Source organism: Cavia porcellus, unplaced genomic scaffold (assembly GCF_034190915.1).
Source record: "Cavia porcellus strain 051 isolate PalLab524CR breed Dunkin Hartley unplaced genomic scaffold, mCavPor4.1 scaffold_28, whole genome shotgun sequence".
Lineage (NCBI taxonomy): Eukaryota > Metazoa > Chordata > Mammalia > Rodentia > Caviidae > Cavia > Cavia porcellus.
This window is the reverse complement of record NW_026947511.1, coordinates 40,584,173-40,596,379: the sequence shown is the minus strand read 5'-3', so window position 1 is coordinate 40,596,379 and position 12,207 is coordinate 40,584,173. Positions and strand designations below refer to the sequence as shown.

Below are 12,207 nucleotides of genomic sequence, written 5' to 3'. Positions count from 1 at the left end.
GCTAGGGATTTAGCTTAGTGGCATAAGTGCCTGCCTTGCAAGCAGGCGGTCGTGAGTTGGATCCCTGGTACTGATAAAAACGAAAAAGACAAAAAAAAAGCTTTCCTAATCATGATCAGATAGCATAGTACTATTTACAATACAGTTTTAAATTATACATGCAAAAGCATATTGCTTATTTTATTTTTGAAAAGCCAACTGCTTATTGATATATTTCAGGCAGCTTTCCTATATAAATATATAATAATATACATATTTTTTGAGACAGGTCTTGCTATGAAGTTCAGCCTGGCCTTAAATTCACTATGTTGCCCAGGCTGGCCTTGAACTTCTGGTGATCCTCCTGCCTCAGCTTCCCAAGTGCTGAGACTACAGGTGTGTGCCACCATGTTCATATAAGACAAACCATGTGATGTTTAATTTGTGTGTCTAATTTATTTTATATTCCTTATTTTACTTTTTTTTTTTGATACCGGGGATCGAACTCACAACTTTGTGTTTGCTAAGCAGGCACTTAGGACCTGAGCTAAACCCCAGCCCCTGTTGTTCCTTATTTTAAATGTTACATTTTGCCCCAATACTGTAGCCCACACTGTAATCCCAGCTACTCAAGAGGATGATGCAGAAGGGTATAAAATTCAAAGGCAAACTTGACATCATATTGAGACTCCATCTCAAAAATAAAACTTAAAAATATGAGAAGTCATGATCAGAGAGCATCATCAGATGCATATGAGAAATTGCATAATCATATGGGGAAAAGATAGGAAGTTTTTTTTGAGAGAAGTTGTTTTGGTTTTGCCCTAATCTGAAATCACTACAGTGTGCTGGTACCTGGAAAATCTGAATCTTCACTGCTGTCTCAATATTTTGCAAGCCTCTACCTTAGATTTAAAATTAAGGTTGGCAACTAGTGTGACTAGCATGGTCTCTCTCTCTCTCTCTGTCTCTCTCTCTCTCTGTCTCTCTCTCTCTCTCTGTCTCTCTGTCTCCCTCTCTCTGTCTCTCTCTCTCTCTGTCTCTCTCTCTCTCTCTGTCTCTCTGTCTCTCTCTCTCTCTCTCTCTCTCTCTCTCTCTCTCTCTCTCTCTCTCTCTCTCTTTGAGACAGGGTCTCCCTACGTAGTCCATGCTGGCCTGGACTCAGTATGTAGCTCAGACTGGTATCAAATTCACAGCAACCCTGTTGAAACATCCAAAGTGGACAACTAACATTCTCAAAACAGATCTTGAGTACCTAACCCTAGCACTCTGGGAGGCTGAAGCTGGAGGGCCCCCAAGTTTTAGCACAGCCTGGGCAGTTTAGCAATTCAATGAGAGGCTGAGTGTATAAGCCAGGGTGGAGATTCTGGGTGAAAGGAGGTGGGGGGGCCCTGCCTGCTCCCCAGCACTGCACTCTCTGATTCACATGGACACAGCAGCCTGTAATTGTCAGACCTCTCAGAGGTGAATCACTTCAAACCCTGGGCAGCCTCATATGTAAAAATACCAGGATAAAATTAGACCTTATCCTATAGGTTTAGGTGAAGGCACATGCTTAATACCTGATATTACATAGTAGTCTCTCAATAAAATCAATTCTCTTATATTTGGGCTTTTTTATTTTTTAAATTTGGGCATTTTCTAAAAGAAAACTGCAGCCCAGTGTGGTGGTGCACGCTTATAATCTCAACATTCAGGAGGCGGAGGCAGCAGAATCTCTAGAAGTTTGAGCCCAGCCTAACTACATTGTAAACTCAAGGGCAGCCTGAACTTCATAGGGAGACCTTGTGTCAAAAAATCCAATAATTAACTAATTAAAAAATAAAAGGAAACTGCAATGCCCCAGAACTCTATGAGTATCAAAATTCAGGTCTGTTAGGTTTTTTTTTTTTTTTTTAAACTGGTTTACATAGTCATCCATATTTAAGATACATTGTATTTCAGTATATGCGTACATTATATAATGATTGAAACAGGGTAACAGGAGGTCATCTTTAAAGTCAGATTTGTAGTTTCCTTGGGGTTTTGGCCAACTGAGGAGGATACCTTTCTGAAGCCATTAATATTTCATGTGGAACGACAGCTGTAAAACTTGCTTGGTGGGCCCTAATTGCAATGAATAATCCATGAACTCTTTTGAAATATAATTCTTCCAAATGGGTAGCATGATTTGATTCCATCCAATGCAAAAGCACTTTAAAACATGTTTAAAAAAATTCCCAAGCCAATTAGAAAACTGGTTGGTCCAACCACGCGTGGAGAAATATGCTGATTTATGTAAACACTACCTTTTATGGAAAGCCTTGGCTGAAAACCAGCTCTAAGATACTGTGCGACCCCAAGTCACTGGATGTATTTTAAGGATCTTTAAATAAAAAGCACATATTATGAATGATATAGTGGCAATTAATAAGAGATAAGGTTTTTAAAAAGATCTGTGTCCAATATTGTACACCAGCCTGGACACATATTTCACGTACATGTCTCTTTACAGCACCCCACAAGGCACAGGACCTTTTGTTTTGTTTTAGTACTGGAATAGGGGCTCAGTCATAGCCCTACCATTAAGTTTTTCATCCTAAAACAACAGAGAAACCCATCAATTTTATTTAAATAATTTACATTTAGGCATGTTTGTTTAACTGCAAGTCACCAGATACCTGGTTTTGAGCATCCTGCTTCCCAGTAGCATACCACATTAATTTAAAAGATTTTCGAACATTTTCAAGGTTGACTTACATATCTGCCAAACCTGAATTACAGTCCTGTACAAATACTCATCCTTTATCCTATCTTTGATATTTATTTCAAATAAAAGACAACATCACACCCTCCACTACATTTTGTGGGCATCTGCAGTTAACTCAGACTCCAAAGAATCTCTTTTTCTTCATGTCTTGTATCATAATTAACGTTTAGTTAATCGCTTTGGAGCCTAACCGGTTTAGGGAGAAGTCTCTACAATTAGATATAAAACAGGTGGTAATTAGACTTGGGCTGAGGAGTGTTAAAGCCTTTCTAACTTCCTTTTTGAGAACAGGGGTTATTTCATGCAAACTCCACAAATAAGGAGTTAAAGACACCTTGCATATAGAAAAGGCAAAAGGAATGCAATCCTCTGAATGCTTTCCTTCACCTTAGTTGAAAAGTAGTTTTGTTTTTCTCTTTAATGTGGACCTGTTCAGTTTCATAGGTGAGATTTCACACATTCTGGAATGGGAAAAGGGTGTTGTGCAGTTTAGTACATTTAAAACTATAAACCAGTTGTTTACCAAGGAAGTTAAAAGTGGTGCGTTAGGTGTTTTTTAAGATATGCAAAAAAGTATTTACTGTGAGTTGCTCTAATTAGTTTCTAACCAAATACTGTGTTTTTTTTTCTTCAGTCGTCCCCCCCAAAGTAAACCTGAGGTGGTGTGCATGTGTGCCTGTGTGCGTGTGCCTCTGTGTGTGTGTGTGTGTGTGTGTGTGTGTGTGTGTGTGTGTGTGTGTGCAGGGCGCTTGCGGAGAATTAGCACACATCTTGTAGATCTTAAAAAAAAAAAAAGCCAATAAACCCGAATCAGCCCCAAATACATGTCAAAGTTACCAAGAATCTCAAAGGAAACAGGAATGAACAGCCTGGGAGCTTTGATTTTTTTTTTTTAACGAAAAAAATTTTTTTTAATTTTTAATTTTAAAAATCCTAATTTTTCTCCCCCTCCGGTGGCAGGCGAGCAGCGAAGTTTGGCGGTAGCGAGCGGGCGAGCCGGGGGCCCGGGCGCGGAGCAGGCAGGCCGGGCGGGCGCGGGGAGCGCGGGGGTGAGCGGGAGAGCGAGCGGAGCGCGTGTGGCCGGCGCCGCTCGGCCGGGAGCTCCCGCGCCCGCGCCCCGCGCCCCGCGCCCGCCGCCGCCGCCGCCGCCGCCGCCCCTGGTGCGATGGCGCAGAAACCCCGTTGACAAGGCACTGCTTTTTCATGACGGTGAGTTTCCCTTTGAGTGTATTATAATTTTGTGATAAAAATTTCAAGGAGAGAGAAAACACACACACGCGCGCGCACACACACACGCACACAAGCGCGAGCTCCTTCCTCTCGCCGGTTTCCTTCGGGGAGGGGAGAAGCCGGCGAGGGCGGGAGGCGGGCGGGGGAGCCGCAGATCCATCTCCTCGCAGACAGCGGAGAAAGAGGAGCAAATTAAACCCCGAGTTGCCAAAAGCAGGATATTAGGTTTCAGCCCCGAGAGCCATTGGCCAGGCCGCGTTTCTGGGGGGTGGGTGCGTGGGGGTGGGGAGCGCGGGCCGCGGCGCCGGGGCCGGGGGCGCCCGCCGGGAGGCGGCTGAGGGTTTTTTTTTTTTCCTTTCTTTCTCTCTCTCTCTTTTTTTTTCTTTCCTTTTCCGCGGATGCAAATTTGTGGAGCGGGGAGAGGGAGCGGGAAGGGGGCGGCGAGGCGGGCGGGGGAGCGGCGTGAGTCATGGACGGCGGCGCCGGCGGGCGGGCGGGCAGGGCCGGGCTGGAGCGGCAGTGGCCGGTGCGTCCCCTCCCGCCGCGCTCGGTGTCGCCCGGGAGCCGCGCTCGCCGCCGCCTCAGCAAGATGGAGCCGCGGCGGGGCGGGCTCCCCTCGGCCCGGCGTCCCGCTGCCCTCCGCCGCCGCCGTTCCCCGCGCTTCCCGGTCCCCCCCATGGCCGTCTCCGCCCGGTCCCCGCCCCGCCGCCGACCCCGGCCCCGGCCCGGCCTCTCACGCCCTCTCGGGGCCCGGCCCGGAACGCGACGCCACCACCCGTGGCCGCAGTGTCCGGGCCCGGAGCTCGCGGCCCGGCCCCGCCGCCCGACTGCGGCGCGCGCTAAAATGGCGCTGGGCTGGCCTGGCGCCAGGCTGGTGGCGCAGTTGCTCGGCGGGCGCCATCTTCCCGGCGGCGCGGGCTGCGACCCGGTCCCGAGACCCCGGAGCGAGCGGCGCTAGGCTGCGGCTGCTTCTACCCGCGCGGTATTAGAGGGACTGGTCGGGGTCGGGTCCAAGTCCCAGCGCGGAGATGGAGGTGCTGGGGCCCCGGCGGCTTCTCCCGAGCCGAAGCCGCCCGGCTTTGTCCTCCGGGCCGGGCTGGGCAGAGGACCTGGCCCGAGGCTTCTCCGGAGTCCACTCCGGTCGGAGCGGAGACAGACAGGGCTTAAAATTTATAATAAAGAGACAGAGAAAAAGAGAGAGAGAGAGAGGCGAGGACAGTGCCTTGCACGATCACAGAGCCCGTTCTTAATTTCGGAGTTGGTTATATTCCAAAACCATCTTGGGGAGAAGTTGATCCGGTGGTCAAGTTGTGGGAAGGCGATTTGAAACTTGAGGGTAGTAGAGGAAAAGTTGCTTAGACCTCTGATCTGAAAAATGACTTTAAATCACTCAAACTGTGCTTTTAAAAGAATGTTTCCTTTAAAAATCCCCAGAAATAGGTGCGGGGTGGTGGTTATGTATCTAAAGCAGATGTGTAGAGGTTTTAACTTTGTTTTAAATTGTTACTGGAAAGAGGAGAAAGTAGTGTGAGGCTGTGATTTCTGTAAGAACCCACAGAGATGGCAAGTAAGTGGTTAATTTCCAGTGGAGAAACTTAACATTCGTGGCGCTACAAGGTCTGTCCTGCTGTTTAGGAAACAGTGCCTAAGTGATGAGTGTTAAACCCTTAAATAAAACCAACATCCCGGATAGTGAACATCTCACTGCCAGGTTTGGTGCTTTGTATTATGCATTTTATGTAAATAGGAATATCGATCTCTGCAGTATTTATTACTTACCTATTAGGAAAAGAACTAATGTTCAGAGACTATCGTTCAAGGTCTTATGATTTTTAAGTGATAAAATTGGCATTGCACCCCAAAAACCATGTTCTTTGCCTTTCAAATCTGAGCGTCAGAATCAGCTGGGGAATTGGTTTGGTTTGGTTTCTTTGTTACTGCTAGGGACAAAACCAGAGCTTCTCACGCTAGGTGAGCAATCCACCACTGAGACTGGCCCAGGAAGATGGTTTTGTGTTTTTGCGGCTGGGCTCACCCCCTCCCCCATTATGTTTTTAAATGTGGATCCGCAAAGTCATCTCTTCCTCCATTACTTGTCAGGGCCAATTTCTCCTTAAAATGTGTTAGTCTCAGTTTTAACCTCTGATGTCCAAATTTTTGGCATCACTAGCCTTCTGCAGTATTGAAATTATGGCTTACCCAGGACCCCTTAAATTGGAGCCTTTGTTTTTTCGTTTTTTGTTTTGTTTTTGTCTTGTTGAGATGGGGGGTCTCCCTATGTAGTTTAAGCTAGCCTTCAACTTACTCTGTAGCTCAGGCTGGCTTTGAACTCTCAGCAGTCCTCCTGCCTCAGCCTCCTGAGTGCTGGGATTAATCCAAAATTCTGCACTTGATTCCAGGGTTAACATGTGCACACATATGACATACTCTTTTTTTTTTTTTTTTTTTTTTGAGTTGGAGCATGACAGTTGAAGTCCAAACTCCCTTGGATTTCAGTGTTATTGCTCACATCAGTTTTATTTCTCCTCCCCCTGTAGCTGATAGTTTTCAAATTACTATAATCATTTTCCTGTAGAAAGACTTAGGTATCCTGAGATTTTAAAGTCTGAGTACAATTTTAACATACATTGTCTCATTCCAGTAGAAAGTTATATAATATAGGCTTCTAGGTCTAGGTAGGCCATCTAGTTTAGTCAAGACAGCTGTGCAGCAAAAATAGAATTGAGTCCAGTATTTATACAAAAATTAGGAATGGGGTAGAGAAAATGGAAAACCTAGAGATAAAGCCTTGTAAAGATTCTTTACTGAATTATAAATTGCAGATGTACCTTTTGGGTTTTGGGAAATTTGAGCAAGTTATTCTAAATGTAAAACCTAGTAACAGACTATAGATGAAGATACAGAAGGTCAGGAAAAAAGAGCTAGAAAGATGTAGATAATGCAGCTAAATGCAAAACAAGTCAAGTTATGAAACCCAACTTCTGTGGAGAAAGAATCATGCATTTTCTTTTGTGCTTCAACTTCTTTATTCTCCTTTTAGCGTTCTGTCTGGTAATGGTTAGGGAGAGTGGTTAAAAACTTAGATTTTTTATTCAGATGCCAGAATGACACCATCTTGCATATGTCCACATTTCTCTTTCCTCCCACATCCGAACATTTTTTAGGGAGCAGTTGAATGCCTGCGTACAGTCGGTGTCAGTCTAGACTGCCGGGTGGGTGGAGTAAGTTCCAATTTTTGTGTTTCTTGTTGCTTTTCTTTGCTCATTTTTCATGGTAAATGCCAAAGTAATTATAATCTTTGACCAAAATCCAATAAAGTTTGAAACAAGGAGAGAGCAAAAATAAACTAGAGGGGAAAAAGTGGATTTTTCTTTTTTGTTAGTGTAGGTTTGCAGTTCATAGTCATGAGTTCCTGCTGGGGAATTGGTGTATAGACATATTCCATCTTCATTATTTTTACGTCCTTTCCCCCATCCAGCTTCTTTATTTTCAAGTTGCCTTTAGAGGAATTCAAGACAGACAAAGTATCTGCACTCATGAAGTTTACAGTGTAGTGGGGAAGATACAAAACAACACAAAAATGGTAACTGCAGATAAGAAAAATTGTAAATGGTGGTGGATCAGAAAGAGTGTGTTGTGAACCATCATTTTGGCTCTTAATGACCAAGGAGCATTTTTAGAACAGATTATGACCTTTTTTTTAAAAAACCTTTAAACAATTTTTTAAAAGTAAAGATTATTGGTACATTTTAGGTATACATAATGATCATATTCATCATAGACAATTTGTACCTGTGCATGGTATAACTTGATTCTTTTTTTTCCCCATCCTCCTTCCCTCCTTTCAACCCCTCTTGCCCTCCTTATTTACAAAAGCTTCATTTCCATTTTTTCCTTTTCTCATTTTTTCTTTTCCACCTCCCTCCCAATTCCCTTCGCCATTTGAATGTTGAAAAAGAGAGGACGATAGCTCAGTGGTGTAAGTGTCTGCTTGGCAAACTCGAGGTCATGAGTTCGATCCCCAGCACAAAAAAGAAAAAGGACATTTGAGCTGACACATGCAAGGTGAGGTTGTGTTAGCTGTGTGCAAAGCTGAGGTGACATTCCTAGCACTGGGACAAGTGGAGAGATCTGGAAGGCCAGGTGTGCACTTGGAGAGAAGGCTCTCACCAACCTGGGGCCACAGAGGAGATGGAGTTGGTGAATCCTGCAGAACCCCTTGTACTGGGCTCCTGGGCTTAGATTGGCTTCCCATGGCAGTAAGAAGCCATCAAAGAATTTTGATTAGGGTAATGGTCCATGTTCAGCTGTTTTGGGGTCCTGGACATTAACCCTGGGCCTCAAGCATTCCTAAGCAGCACCCCACCACAGAGCTGCATTCCTAGCCCTGGCTTGCTTTTTCTTTTTTAAAAGAAATCTATTTTCTAGGCTGGGTGCCCTCAAGCAGTCCTCCTGCCTCAGCCTTCTGGCTTCATTACTTTATGTTTTTAAAGGAGTGGTACTGGCCACTGAAGCTAGGGGTGCTACCACTAAGCTACACATCCCCAGCCCTTTACATTTTTGTTTTATTTTTTGTCTTTCTAGACAGGGCTTTGCTATGTAGTTCAGGCTGGCCTTCACTTTCCAGCCCACGCTGGCTTTAGAGTGCTGGGGTGACAGATGTGCGTTACCATGCCTGGCAAGACTTTTTTTTTAAATTAGAAATTTACTTGAGGGGCCAGGGATTTAGCTCAGTGTCAAGCACAAGGTCTTCAGTTCAATCCCTGGTACTCCCCTTCTCAAAGGAAAAAAAAAAAAAAAGAACTTTACTTGATAAAATGAGACCCATAAGTTCGCAGTTCAAATCGTTCATTTGCCCAGAATAACTTCAAACAGGGAGGCAAAGATTAAAACTCAAAGTTAATTCAAGTGATTGCCCCTGTTGATTCATCATTTGTCACCCTAACTTTGCCTCTGGTTAAATCTAAACTTCAGTGAACTCAGAGGTACCCTGTGTTGGATGACTGCTCATAAATGTGGTGGTTCTGTTCATTAAGGCCTCAGACCCAGGATTGCTGGAACCCTGTACCTGATTCAGTTCACATGCGAGTTGGCTTACCTGTTAGACTCAGCCTGGCAAGCCCCTCACACTATTGTGAGACTCTCACTCACCTGCCCAGGCTGGCTTAAAACTTACTATCTTGGCTCAGCTTCCTTAGTGCTAGGGTTAAAGGTACACACTCTCGTACCTGACCCATTTTTGTTTTTAACGGTGGCCCCTTTGTGGAGAAAGAGAGGGTCAGAGGGGAAAGTTAGGCTGTGGTGAGTCAGCCCTAGTGGGGTGGTGGCTTAGGCGAGCCCAGGGCAGCAGCAGAGGGCGTGGCCGTGGCAGGATCAGATCTACTGGAGGTGGAACCGGAGGGTTTGCTAGTTGGGTTGGCTCTGGCCCAGAGGGAGGAGCCAAGGGGTGCCTTTAGCTTCTTGGTCAAGGCTTGAGTGGCTGATGACACCCTTTGCTGTGTGGAGACAGAGAGGCAGGTGACCAGAGGTGGGCACCAGAGTTCGTTTTTGTTTTTTTGATACTCCTGAACCATCATCCAAGTGGAGTTGAGTAGGCAGCATACACCCAGGCAGGACAGAGTAGTTGGCCAGTGTGGACGTGAGCGCCAGGCATCATCCTTGTATGGAGGGCGTGTGAGGGGCCAGCTGCAATCAGCCTTGACCCTGGAGGCCTTGGGTCAACTCCACAACGCTTCCGAGAGGCTCAGCCGTAGAGTACGAGAGGCTGCTGAGGCCTCAGTGTGACCATTAGAAGTTAAGTGGGGATAAAGCCATGTCCTCAGGCGTGACTGTGTGGAAGTTTGTTTTGGGGCACATGGGGGTTGGAGACCAGCTTGGGATGTGTTGAGGGAGAGAAAGAGATGGATGTGGAGGCCGAGGCAGGAGGATGGTGAGTTTGAGGCCAGCTTGGACTACATATTGAAACCCTAACTCACAGGGAGGGAGGAAGGGCTTTTCTCTGTTTCCTACTGAATTACGCCTTTCTCTTTTTTTTGTTTTGTTGCTTGTTTATTTTGGTATGAGGAATTGAACTTGCATTGCCAGGCAGACACTGCCGCTGAGCCCCCTGCATCTCTTCTTCCTGAGTTGCCTGCCCCTGAAAGGCCTCCAGGATAAGTAACAGTTAAATGAAATTAGAGAAAAGGAGGGGAAGGGGAAGCTGACTGCGGTCCTTACCGAGAAGACCCAGAGTCGGTTACCCAGGCGCGGGCTGCAGAAGAAGCAGGGCTGCGCAAAGCGGCAGGCGGGGGCGGGCCGGGAAGCAGCAGCGGACCCCAGCCGTGCGCCGGCGCGCTGCCGCTGCGGGTGCGCCGTGGACTGGCGGGAAGCCTGAGCCGGGCCTTGGAGCCGATTTATTGCTCTTGGGAGGGAGCGATGGGGCGTTGCCGCAGCGGTGCGGGGAAGGTGCACTGGAGGCCCCAGGGTAGTGGCTGCAGCTTTAGTCAGTCCATCCAGGAAAACATCCCTGCAGCTCTTACACCAGCCGCCCCTCAGTCCTGACTGCTTTAACACGTAAAGTTGAGCCTGGCGCCTGGCGTGGTAGCACATGCCTGCAGTCCCAGCCCTTGGGAGGCTGAGGCAGCGGGATCACTGGGCTGTGTAGTGAGTTCAAGACCAGCCTGAGCTACATAGTGAGACCCTGTCTCAAAAACAAACAATTATAAAATTGTGGTTTAATTATCAAGTTTTTAAAAATAAAGTTGTGAGATGGACCATTGTCTCTTTTTTGTGGATTCTTGGGTCTATTTTGAGAACACATGCAACACATTTCCTGAAACCAGAGCCCTGGATGTGGAGCGGGGTGAATAAGGAGTAAATGAGCTGCCCTCCTAGGAATGGGGACCAGGTGAAGTCTGTGTTGCTTCTTTGTATCCTCAGGAATTAACTTTGTGTCCCACCTGAATTGAAACATTTTTACCAGGAAGAAGATGCGGGAATGAAAAATAATACTGTTTATACTGGTTCAGACTCTCATTCACAGCTCCTCTGTGAAGCAGATTCTATCTGTGATTTATACATTATGAAACAAACAGGTTTAGAAAGAGTGAGTTAAGTTGCTTAAAGTTCCATTTCTAAGGGGCACGGCTGGGATTTGAATATTACCATTACTACTAACTCACAAGTATATACCGATGATTGCATAGTAAGTAAACAATTTGAGAGCCTTGCAGATTATAACCGAGTGACCCACAGTGGCACAAGTTCCAGCTATTAGAGGCTGAGGCAGGAGAATCGCTTGATGCCAAGAATTCAAGGCAAGGCTGGGCAACATAATGAAACCTCATCACGCAGAAAATAAAGTAAGCCAGGTACGGTGGCAAACGTCTGTAATCCTAGCCACTCAAGAGGCTGAGATAGGTGATCCCAAGTTGAAGGCCACCTTGGGAAATTTAGAAAGACCCTGTCTAGAAAAAAAATTTGACTTGGGGCTGGGGATTTAGCTCAGCGGCATAAGCACCTGCCTTGCAAGCAGGCAGTCATGAGTTCAATCCCCGGTACTGATAAAAAGGAAAAAGACAAAAAAATGTGACTCAGCACTTCCTGGGTTCAGTCCTCAGTGTGTGCTGCTCGCTCAACTCAGACAATCAGTCTTTAATAGACTCAGTATTCTCCGTGTAGCTGAGCAGTTTCCGCGAAGGCTGCTCTCCCTGTTAATAAAGTGACTCCTGGGGCTGGGGATTTAGCTCAGCGGCATAAGCGCCTGCCTTGCAAGCAGGCAGTCGTGAGTTCGATCCCCAGTACCGATAAAAAGAAAAAAGACAAAAAAAAAAAAAAAAAAAATTGAACTGGGGCTAGGGGTTTAGTTCAGTGATGTAAGTGCCTGCCTGGCAAGCATGAGGTTGTGAATTCCATCCCCAGTACCAAAAAAATGTTTAACTGAACCTGAGAAATAAGTTTTTTGTTTTTAGTGCCTCGTGTACAGAAATGTCTATTTTTTGTTTTGTAAGACAGGGTCTTGATATGTATTCTAGGCTGCCCTTGAAGTCACTGTGTAGCCCAGTCTATTCAAGAACTGTTCATGATCCTCCTGCCTCAGTCTCCCAAGAGCTAGGTTTATAGATATACAGCACCACACCTGAGAAATGTCTTCAAATTTATATGTAACACTTATGAATAGAGACTGTTCATACCTGCCAAGACCATTAGATTTAAAAGTTTTGACTATTGAGAGCAAAATCTGTTTTTGATTTAGAATTTCTTGTATTTAA

The 12,207-nt window shown here is 45.9% G+C and overlaps 1 protein-coding gene across 3 annotated transcripts in view; it reads left to right on the top strand.

The window, feature by feature from the left end:
• The window catches only part of Bicral (BICRA like chromatin remodeling complex associated protein), an 83,101-nt gene that overhangs the window by 15,682 nt on the left and 55,212 nt on the right, over window positions 1-12,207 (top strand). Inside the window, exon 1 of one of the 3 annotated variants that reach the window (XM_063238846.1) lies at window positions 1,093-3,937. The exons of 1 other annotated variant lie outside the window; for it this stretch is intronic. The gene's annotated coding sequence lies outside the window, so the exon portion shown is untranslated. Of the gene's footprint in view, window positions 1-1,092; window positions 3,938-12,207 lie in introns of those variants that run through there. One more of the 3 variants, XM_063238845.1, reaches the window with a different exon arrangement.